Source organism: Curcuma longa, chromosome 16 (assembly GCF_044706935.1).
Source record: "Curcuma longa cultivar G26 ecotype Majalengka, Jawa Barat chromosome 16, ITB_CL_G26_1.1, whole genome shotgun sequence".
Lineage (NCBI taxonomy): Eukaryota > Viridiplantae > Streptophyta > Magnoliopsida > Zingiberales > Zingiberaceae > Curcuma > Curcuma longa.
The window spans coordinates 7,725,750-7,737,598 of NC_133876.1; the positions used below are offsets into that span (position 1 = coordinate 7,725,750).

At 37.3% G+C, this 11,849-nt stretch overlaps 1 pseudogene; it reads right to left on the bottom strand.

Annotated features, from left to right (window-relative positions):
* Positions 1-8,652: 8,652 nt before the first annotated feature.
* LOC141847673 (small ribosomal subunit protein uS3x-like) lies at positions 8,653-11,647 on the bottom strand (annotated as a pseudogene).
* Between the last annotated feature and the right edge of the window lie 202 nt (positions 11,648-11,849).

Below are 11,849 nucleotides of genomic sequence, written 5' to 3' on the forward strand. Positions count from 1 at the left end.
GGCCTTTTGGGGAGAGCCCAAGAGCAAAGCCATGAGGGCTTAGGCCCAAAGTGGACAATATCATGCCATTGTGGAGATGCGAACATCCTTGGGGACCCTACAATTGGTATCAGAGCGAGGCCGCTCTTCACCGGACTAACCGCCGGATGAGCCATGATCCGGATCTAACCATGTGGGTTGAACCTTAAAAACAAAGGAAGTGGGGGCTTCCGTGTTTGAATCAAGAAGGACCAGACACAGGAATTGGGCAGGAAGTCGGCTAGTAGGTCAGGTAGACCGAGGGGCATGAAGTCCTGGTTGCGGCTGGGCAGGAAGTCCTAGTAGGTCAGGGACCGAGAGGCAGGAGTCCTGATTGCGGCTGGGCAGGAAGTCCTAGTAGGTCGGCTGGGCAGGAAGTCCTAGTAGGTCAGGGTGGACCGAGGGGCAGGAAGTCCTGGTGGGTCAAGGATTCGGACATCAAACGGAGGCTTTCCGTTTGAGGGGGGCCTGTGGTCCTTTGTTTGAGGGGGGGATTGTTGGGTTGCAAAGGTGCAAACATAGTCCCACATCTAAAACACATGGAAAGATCATGGGTTTAAAAGGATAGAAGATATCTCCATTGGCATGAGGCCTTTTGGGGAGAGCCCAAGAGCAAAGCCATGAGGGCTTAGGCCCAAAGTGGACAATATCATGCCATTGTGGAGATGCGAACATCCTTGGGGACCCTACACAAAGCTGAGAAAAGAATCCAAGGAATGCAACTTTCAGAAGACGAAGCCGAAGAATTTGATACTGAAGGAACGAATACAACGGGAGGAACGGGAGGAAATGGAAGTGAATGATGTAAAAGGGTGAAAATGTAAAAGAACTACGTGAGTTTTGATTCCCCTATACCTTAAGGGGATACGTAGGTAACTTAATAAGTGCAAGCCCTTTTTTTAATAAATTTTAAATTTTAAATTTAATAAGTGCGAGGAAAGAACTCGGTAAGAATTCATTTCAGTCATTTTTCACTAGTGTCAGTCGACTGACACTAAGTTATTACACCTGATACGCTTCATCAGTCGACTGGATTTAACTCCAGTCGAGTCGTTTCTGGAGATTAGTCGACTGACCTTGAAAGTTAGTTGACTGATGACAATCAGAAGGTATAACGACTCGACTAGAGCTTCACGTCAGTCGACTGAAGGTGATGGATGCGACTGGATGTGTTCATCAGTCGACTGTCATCAACTCCGAGCAAACAGAAGGTAAGATGACTCGACTGATTGACCACATCAGTCGACTAATGGCCAAATCAGTCGACTGATGAGAAAAGTCAGTCGACTGGATTTTGAATTCTGACAAAAATCAAGTGTGATTTCAGCAATTCAGTAGCCGTTTTCTTGGTTTGACTAAATCAGTCGACTGAGATGGTAAATTCCCTGAAGTGCATTTTTTTTAAAATAAATTTTAAAATTTTTAATATAATAATCTCGAACCGTGGCGAACCGTGAACCGAACTGTGAATCTACGGTTCCGAACCGTGAACCGTAACCGTCTTGGGCGGTTAAGGTTAAGGGTCGACCTGCCATGAATCGTTGAACCGGCGGTTCCGAACCATCGAACCGTCGGTTCTGAACCGTAGTCGGATCTATTCGGAAATAATCCGGATGCCCTGTGCACTCAATCATGTATGGATATCGCACATGGAGAGTTGGTCAAATAGGGTTATGACTTATGCAGTAAGTTAGAACATTTAATTTGTAGTTTTGTATTATGATATGCTATGCGCCTTCTCATAACATCCGCGACTGAATAAGCATCGAGACCACTCAATCACAAATGGATGTCGCGCACGAAAGAACATGTCGAACATCACTTCACTTCTCCTTCTCCTTAGTGTGTGTATATATATATATATATATATATATATATATATATAGAACTGATATGCTGCGCGACGCATTCCTACGCGACCCGTGTGCGACCGCCAACCCCCGCCTGCTTCCGCCGCCGTTGCGTTGCCGTCCGATCACCTTCGGCCACCGGAACCGGCCCATTGGATTCGCAGCTCGCCGGCGCGCATTCCGGCATCGGATTGCGGCCGGATTACGGTCGGAAACAGGACCGTAGCCAACAACCACTGTCGGCCGGAAATCGGTCGGATTCCGGCCGAATCGGGGCCGGAGATCGGCCGCGGTCGACGCGCCCGGCGCCGGCGCGTCGACCGCGGCCGTGATTCAGTCGGAATCCGACCAATTTCGGTCGGAATCCGGTCACCACCGGCCCGTCGGCGAGTGGTGCGTCCATCGCCGCCGGTCCGGTGGCCGGCGGTGGCCGGACAGGGGAGCGGCAGCGGCGAGAAGGCATGGGACGTAGAGAAGCTACAATGTTTGCCTGCGTGAATGGCTGGGATTTTCGCGATGAACGGTCTGGATCAAGTCGCGCACAAGCGCGTATTTTTTCGTCGCGCAGCATATATATATATATATATATTATATATATATATATATTTTATATATATATATTTTGACGGAAACTTTAGATATTTTGTATGATCATACAATATTTTTAAAATTAAAAATATATATATAAATGATGATTAAATTTGTTATATTAGGAATCAAACACATAAATTAAAAATGAAAGTCAGTCATAGAAATGGAAAAGTACAATTTACATAGCATAGAGATAAAAAATTATTAAAAAGAAAATTAAGATTGTATTTATTGAAAAAAATAAAAATAAATATTTAAGATGATATTATTATATACTTAGATCAATATTAGATGATGTAAATTCTAATAACTATGCATATTAATTAGAAAAGAAAAAAATAATAAAAAACTTAATTAATAATAATATAATATAATAATTTTAAAAAATATGATAAAGAATCAAACCTAATCTACCTCATTAATAGGATAAAGATTTGATGATGATTGTATCTTATATTTAGTAACAGTAAAAAGAGAATAAAAAATTAGAACATTAATTGATATATATATATATATCCGCTTCTCAAACATCAAATAGCTAGCTCAGTAAACCTTCTTAATTCTTCCTCAATCTTCAAATACATATGATTACAGTTATCGATAGTGTCGACACATTGCCTACCAAAAATCCAATGAGATTATTTAACTGATTATATCAATCAGGAAGATGAGCTACAAAAAGTCGACATAAACTATCTTCATATATATGCAAATGGGCACATGCCAAAACATGGCTAAACTACTCAATCATCCTAATCAATTAAAACTAACATCTAATCAGGATCAGATAATGGTTTGGAAGCAGATTTACAAGTGAAGTTATCCAGAATAAAGCTTCCAGCTTATTCGATCAGCTTTCACAAACTGCGACGATAAAGCATTCTTGTCATCTCAACAGGATAGCTCTAAATATATGAGAGATCGACGATAAAGCATTCTTGTCATCTCAACAGTCCTGGATCTCACTTGAGTCTTCAAAGCAATCTCGTCCGATTCCAAAGCCTCATCTCGATCATCTCTGTCTCAACCGCCTCGATCTCAGCCGTCTCATTTTTGCCATCTCCGCCGTTGACGGTGATTTCATCCGGTGAGGGTCTTGTCGGAGGGGACCATTCCGCCGTTGTTTTCAGCCTGAATCTTCGGATTCACTCAACCGGAGCAATCAAGATTCTAAGGAGGGGTTCTCCAAGGATTCTTGAAGGCTTCCGAGCAGCATATTGCAAGAGATTCGAAGGATTGAGCTGGATTCTCATTTATTCGGATTCAGCTCTGTTTGGAGAAAGTTCTGAGGGTTTCGGGCAATCTTCTGATTGGAGCGCATTCAGATCAGTTCAAGCTTGGTTCGTGAGAAGCTAATCTGGGATTTCCAATCGTAGATTGGTTCTTGTGTGACGGCAAGAAGGAATCGGTTGAGGGAAGAATCCAAGCTGCCGTTTTATCCCTGTTTTTGCCCTGTTTCTGTAGTTTTGTTTCTGTTAATTTCGTTTCTGAACAATTGCTACTCTGGTCCTTGAATTCACTTTGCTTGGTTAATTCATCATGTTTGTGTGAGTTGTCCTCGTTTGTTTGGTAACGTTCATGAATTCTTATTAGCATTTCTTCTTGTTTCAAGCTGTTTAACTGTTCCGTGCCATTTGAATTCCGAGTATCAGCTTGTGAAGTTTGATAGGTTTAAGCATTGGTCTACAGCTAGCTAAGCAACATTGGATAGTTACATTTCATATTTGGTTAGCAAGTTAGATTCAGTTATTTAAAACCCAATTTGATACCTAGTCTAGTTTTTGTTTTTCTTTATTTTTCTAATTGCATTACGTGTTTAAGCTTTTCACTTCATTGCTTTGATGATTTTTAGAGCTTTGCATTAGGGTTTCATAATCATTAGTTTTGAGTTCTAAATCCCTACAATCGGTTTTACTCCTTGAAATTGAATTGAATTGCATCTTTAGATTTGCTTTGATACCTTGGTTTAATAGTTTCATCTTTAAATTAGATTTGCATTTTTCATTATTGCTTGCTGAATTTTACTTACATTTCAGTGCAAAATCCCCAAAACCCATTTTCATTCAAAAAAAACCAAAAAAGAACGACACTCGCAAGCTTGATTTAAACCTTTTCTACTAGTCCTTAGAAAAATATGACTTGAGACCTCTATACTTCGTTTGTTTGCATTCATTGTGGGTTTTCGATAAATTAAATCAATTTGCAACTCTAATCGTGACACATATCAAATCTAGGATTGTCAGTCAACACGATTACAAGATTGTCAAGCAGAGTCAAACCTCAAAGTTAACAATAGCATAAAGTCAACAATAGTCAATGTGCATCTAACACCTAAACAATGATTAAGGAAATATTTCTCGTCAGATTAATACAAAAAATGACAATACTTAGAGTTATGTCATATCTAAGTTTCTTCATCCATTTGACGACAATGCTTTTTTTTTTATGTCAAAGGCATTTGACAAGAAAGCTTTTTATTCTCATTCAATTTTAATTCTTGTTCAAACAAAAAAAAATGCTTTGTATATTGACATCAATAAAAGACATGAATTTATATGTTTCCCTATGAGAACGAAAATACTAAAAAATGAAGGTCCATTTGCTACAAGAAGATTTGCAAACTTTAAGAGAAGAAAGCAGAAAGAAACTAATATCATAGTTGCTCTCCATTCAGGCTACAAGAGTTGATGGAACTCTAAGTCTAAGGAAGCATTTCAATAAAGCAACCAAAAGGAATTCCACAGGAAAACAACAAAGGCATTTTAATGTTTATGAACAAAAATAAAGTAGTATTCTTACAGTGATATAGGATTACCTTCTCATAGAAAATCCGGAGATTCCAGGATACTGAAAGAATGGCTATAAGGAACTTTTTTTTTTCCCTCTTCCACCACTATTCCATCTATCATACTTTCATTCATTGTTACATTTGGGGCATAGTTGAGTTGGTTACGATATAATAGAGTTATTGAAATGGATAAGAGTCGAATCTTGACGAAACCGAAGTAATATCCTCCTCCGTCAGGACCAACTATAACTTCCCAATTTACCTTCTTACAAAAAATCTTGAAGCCAACCGTGTGAAACCATTGAGAAGGCGGATTCCACCTTTGAAGTACTTTCATTCATTATTATTATTCACCATACTTTGTTCCTTCTTTGCACAATCATTATTCATATTGTCTTTTCTTTTTACAAAAATTTTATATAAATCAAGATTAATCCGATCTTATGAAAATTTCATATAAACCATTAAAATAAAACAAAAAGTGTAAATAAGTCATAATGGATAAATCAACTTCATATAATATACCTTGTATGAGATTTGAACTCTTGTTGTCTAAAAAATTCATCCTATCTCTTACCATTGCACCAAAACTCCAAGAGCAATTTATAAATAACATTGTATAAAGACCAAGCGGCTTAGCTAGAAAGGACATTAGAAGATCAATCTTGAATTTAAAATCTTCAACAAAAATATAAAGCATTATAATAAAAAAATAATATGGCTATTAAATTATGTTAAAATGAGCTTAGATTTTGTCAAATTGTGCCAAAATTAACTTAAGCCATAGGACTACAATAACATGTAATAAATTCTAGTTACATAAATTGTCAACAAACTTTTACAATCGTGAATTATGATTCTAGTTCATCAAAATCTTTCACTTGAGAGACAGTATCTTTTTAATTCGTGAGCCACCACTCAGAATTCTTTGTGGTCATGGAACCAATCTTATAGTTCCTTTGCAATTGGCTGAATCAAAATTTCATTCAGTCAGAAAGTCTAATAACAGTCGAAAAATCAATACTTTATTTAAGGGCCAGCATCTCTTCTAAATGCAAATTTTCAAAAATTGACTAGAGGTGAACACACTTTCCAAAGGTGCTGCTCAAACATTGATCAACAAGACAAAGCAGGCACAACACAATGTAGGAATAAAACTAGTGATCAAACGGCATATGCTGATCAAAGTATTAAATGCATGACTACATTATTGCGTGAGGATCATGGGACCTTCAAAGTAGCTAAATGAGGAACAGCCCTCAGTGTCACTAAGAGGTTAACTATTTGGCATTATCAAACCTCATCCGGCACCCGAAAAGAAGCAAGAGGTGCACATTAAGAGAATCGAATTTGTCAATATGTACATTGGTGAAAACGCTTACCAAGCCTTAAACACTCAGACTATACAATGCCCTCAGTATCTCACCGAGGCGTGTGATACTAATGACGAAAAAGAGGGAATGGGCATAACCTGTTGGGTTCCCAAGGATGTCCGCATCTCCACAATGGTATGATATTGTCCACTTTGGGTCTAAACCCTCATGACTTTGTTCTTGGACTCTCCCCAAAAGGTCTCATACCAATGGAGATATCTTTCATCCTTTTAAATCCATGATCTTTTCCATGTGTTTTAGATGTGGGACTATGTTTGCACCCTTGCATGTGGTCCCCCTCAAACGGAAAGCTTCCGTTTGATGTCTGAATCCTCGACCCACCAGGACTTCCTGCCCCTCGATGTGTCCACCCTGACCTACTAAGACTTCCTGCCCAGCCGCAACCAGGACTTCCTGCCTGGTGTCTGGTCCTCTTGATTCAGACACGGGATCACCCACTTCCTTTGTTTAAAGTTCAACCCACATGGCTCTGATACCACTTGTTGGGTCCCCAAGGATGTCCGCATCTCCACAATGGTATGATATTGTCCACTTTGGGCCTAAACCCTCATGGCTTTGTTCTTGGACTCTTCCCAAAAGGCCTCATACCAATGGAGATATCTTTCATCCTTTTAAACTTATGATCTTTTCCATGTGTTTTAGATGTGGGACTATTTTTGTACCCTTGCAACTCCAACATTAAAGACCAATAAAATAATTCCAATAAAACATATATAGAGTCGTTGTAACGATCACACTAATTTAATTGCTCACATAGTGTATGAAATTATTATTCTGTATTTTTATCTTGCACATCTTATAAATAATTAATTTTTTTTTCATTTTAAAAAATTTTTCTTCCTAAAAAAATCTTAAATGTCTTGACATAAAGAAAATAAATAATATATATATATATTAGTACTATTTTTATTCCGACCACTTAAAGTATTTTCGAAAGACTTATATTCGTTATATTAAAAAAAATACATTAAAAAAATACCTGATTGATTATACCTGATTGATTATATTAAAAAAAATACATTAAAAAGACTTATATTATGAACCAAAATTATATAATTTTGAAATTCGACAGTATAATTTGTAGGTGCACCATTGTGTTCTACCTTTTTATTTTTACAAAAAAAAATGCATTAAAAAGACTTATATTATGAACCAAAATTATATAATTTTAAAATTCGACAGTATAATTCGTAGGATCGTGATTTTATACAAGATCGATTTGGAATCGAAATCAAATCGATAGGATCAGATCTTTAAGGTTTGAGATTAGGTGATAACAACTTCAGCAAAAGGTAAAATCCGTCACCCTAGCAATCCCACACAGTCAGTCCCACAACTATCTATGAGGAGGTAAATCGAGAAATTGCAATTGATCACTACGAGAGAAGACATTACCTCGACTTCGTCGAGATTTGATCATTGTCCATTTTAGCAAATCTGCCCTGCAGTAAACCAACTCAGTCATGCCCCAGGGGCTATAAGATAATAACAACTTCAGTAATTATGTGAAATTCGTCATCCCACGAGTCCCACACAGTCGGTCCCATGACTATTTGTGAGAAAATAAATCGAGAAATTGTAATTGATCACTACGAGGAGAGCATTGTCTCAACTTCGTTGAGATTCAACTCTTGTCCACTTCAATAAATATGTCTCACACCAACCAATTCAATTATATCCCAAAGGTCATAACACAATAACAACGATTCTACTTATCATAGTCCGATCTCATCATTTAAAAAAAAAAAAAATCCGATGCCATCCAGGAGCAATTTGAGAGTGCCCACTAGCTCAGGTCGGATTTAGATGTTATTGCTCAAATTCTAATTTAAAACCGGTACTTTCTCGAAAGAAATAAGGGGTTCAAGAGCTTCTATATTAACATTTCTTATAGACAAATTTGATATTTGTAAATGCTTGTTTGTGGTGCAAATTTGATAAAAACTGTAAATTTTGATAAATCCATGAACAAGTTTTGGCCTGTACTTAGGTATGACAATCATAAGCTTTACTTTAGCCACTCAACTCCAGTTTAATCATAATCAACCTCAACGGGAAAAAGATTTGGAGACAGCCTGAACCAAACGATACAACAAATATCCATATTTTAAAGTTTATTTGAGAGCCTACTTTTCAGTAAAAGAAAACTACAGAGGCTAAAGAACCAGCAAAAAACAATTAACACCGGTTTAGAAGAAGTCGAGTCCTGAAAACCTTCTCATTGCAAAGTCATATGAGGCAGTGAAGATCTCTAAAAGGCAAGGGAGAAGAGATGTGATCAGGCAACCGGAATATCTGCAGGCACCAGCAGTGCTGGCCTGACGTATTCCTCCTCTTCATCCTTTGGTGGATGGATGGTGACGAGATCAGGAAGAGGGGTGGTGGGGCCTTGCTTCCCCTTCGGATATATCCCAATCCAGCATAATTTTGACCTTGATTCCAAGAACACCCTGTGTGGTCAAGGGAACAGGGTTAGATGCAGACATGTTGAGAAGGCTAAACACATTCCAAAACCAGTGTAAAGAAACAATGGCGCATTCAATAATGAACGAAACAGCTCTGAAAAGTTTTGATAAGATACCACCCTCTCAGCCAAAATCCTTCAGCACACTCAAAAACTTACTTGGACTGCCAACTGACTCATGCTATTCATCTTTTTTTGTTTCCCTGCTTCCACTGGTGGAAAAATTTAGTAACGACTCTTGTGCCATTGTTTCAAACTCTGCCCCGACCATAGGATTTTATTCAAATTGAGGTCATGGCACTTGTCAAAGAATCTAAATTTGGATATGGATCTGGCAATATTATAACTGAAAATATAATCTATGACAGCTACGACTTATAAATACTATTAAATTATAATATAAGTTACATATCTGCTATACAAATTCTAGGGCTTATGAACATCACCTCCTTCCTCGTAACTTTATCAGTTATAATACCTTTATATTAGATTTTCAGTTATATTATAGCTTGTAACATTTTTAAATTAGATTTTATTAACTTGTCAGTTTTCTATTTCCTTATATCCCTAACCCACCTCCAGCTCTCAGCCATCCCGTCCCGTCCCGTCCCATCCCTTCCCTTCCCAATTGAAGTACCGCTAGTGAAACCTAACCCAACTCTCCAACATGAGACGCCCCACTCCCTTCCAAACTGAGGCCCTATTGTACTGTTATTTTTATATACAAAAATATTAGTATTAATTATTAATATAAATATCTTCATTAAAATTATATAAAATATTACTTTCAAAGGAATTTAATTTTATTTTTTAGATCTTTTACTATTTTCTTAGTAATTCTAAAAAAATAATATTTAAAAAATTAAACCCAGCACTGAGCCAACCATAAGGTTGGGCAGGGCAGCCTCTTGCAGAATTTGGGGTCGAGCCTGCCACTAAAAGGAGTTGCCTAATGCCTAGGCATTGCCCATTGCCACTTATACTCTTGATGCAAGGCACTCCCTTTCCTTGGACACAATGCAAGGCATTCTTTTTCCTGCAAGGCAATGTGAGGCACTCCCACATTGCGACGCAAGTAGTTTTTATTGTGAGGTTCTTCTTCCTCTTGCTCTCTCTTACTCTCACAAGCGAGTGTGGATGCTCTGAACTATTGTTTTATCCACACCCATGTCGTGTTGTGTCAACAAGCAAAAGATGGGGGTACAACACCCAGTCTAAATATCATTAGTCTATCCTTTCAAAATGTTGCACTTCCAAGTTCTTCAACCTCTCCCCAACAATTATTCCTAGCTTGCCTCCTACAGTAGCAGCCAGCAAACTTTTCCAAGAACCTCAAGTAGTTCCATGTAGAACTGTACCAACTTCAAACAAGGGCCCACTAAACCTAAGAGATACATGACCTCCAAGAGAAACTTGCAGGGATGTCATCTTTGAGGTATGTAAAAGATGTTCGCCTACTCTCTCTTCTTCATTAGGGTTTAGATTTATTTCAAGGAATAAAATTAGGCTATGCTGGTTTCTTTTTTGAAAGAAGAATAGATAGACAACATGATCATGGATTCCACATACATACCTGTCTAAGGAGAACATGCCTCACTGCCGAGTCAATGTATTCCTTGACTGGCTGACCAGAAGAAATCATGTACCCATCTTTGAACTTCATAGATTTAGCTCGCTGGGCCCTAAGTTTTCCACTCACAATTACCTGAAACAAAAAATGGAAATCAACATCCCCATTCATGATAGTGTCAATCGCTCCAAGTGTAAAAGAAGGATACCTCACATCCTTTTGCACCACTCTCCATGACAAACCCTTAACACACCATAACAGGCCCTGAAACAAATACTATGCAGATCAGACACCATTTCTATTGTAACATAATTAGTAAAGTAATAACATCAAAGAACAAAGAAAAGGATATACAAAAATAAACAAGCAACTTCTATCTCTGAACCTAGCATAGATTATACAGAATAGCTAAATAAGTATAACCATAGATGATAAGCAGCATTTTTTTTATTGAATCGAGGATATAAGAAGGGATACTGCTTTTCTTAAAGGGGAAAAAACGTAGAGCTTTCAACTAGGTCATGAATCACATATTAAGAAAATACATTAGACAATTCAACTGCAAGAGCCATGATCTTATACTATTAAAAAAATATTGAAGTTGATTATGTGACTAATTTATAAACCTATCAACTTATATTGACACAAAATAGAATAAAATATTAAGTACATAGGATATAAGGTTTAAACAAATATATAACTACAGATCAAATCCCAGAAACATTAATCAGAAAGCATAAATTACAAGGGAAAACAATAAAATAAAATAAAATCTTAGAAAGCAAAACAAGTGCATACATATAGAAAAGAATCATTCAACAGTAATTTGAAAGCATATAAAATACTCCTTATACTAGTTGATAAAGCACAATAAATAAATAATATCAGCATAAGCAAGTGAGGTCGCAAAAATTATCTAAAAATAATTCATATAAACAGCAGATGACATCTAAAAAGTAAAATCAAGATAACATAGATAAAAAGTAGAAATTTTTCAGGATAATAAAAAGCTGGAAAGCAAAAACAAAAAATAAAAATATAATCATCATAAAGAAAGGTTTGGCAAATAATAAAGCAATAGCATGTCACCATGAGCTATTAGCATGATATCAAGAGAAAACATGATCATAATATCATGGCCACATCAATATAGTCACCTTCCCACACAACTATT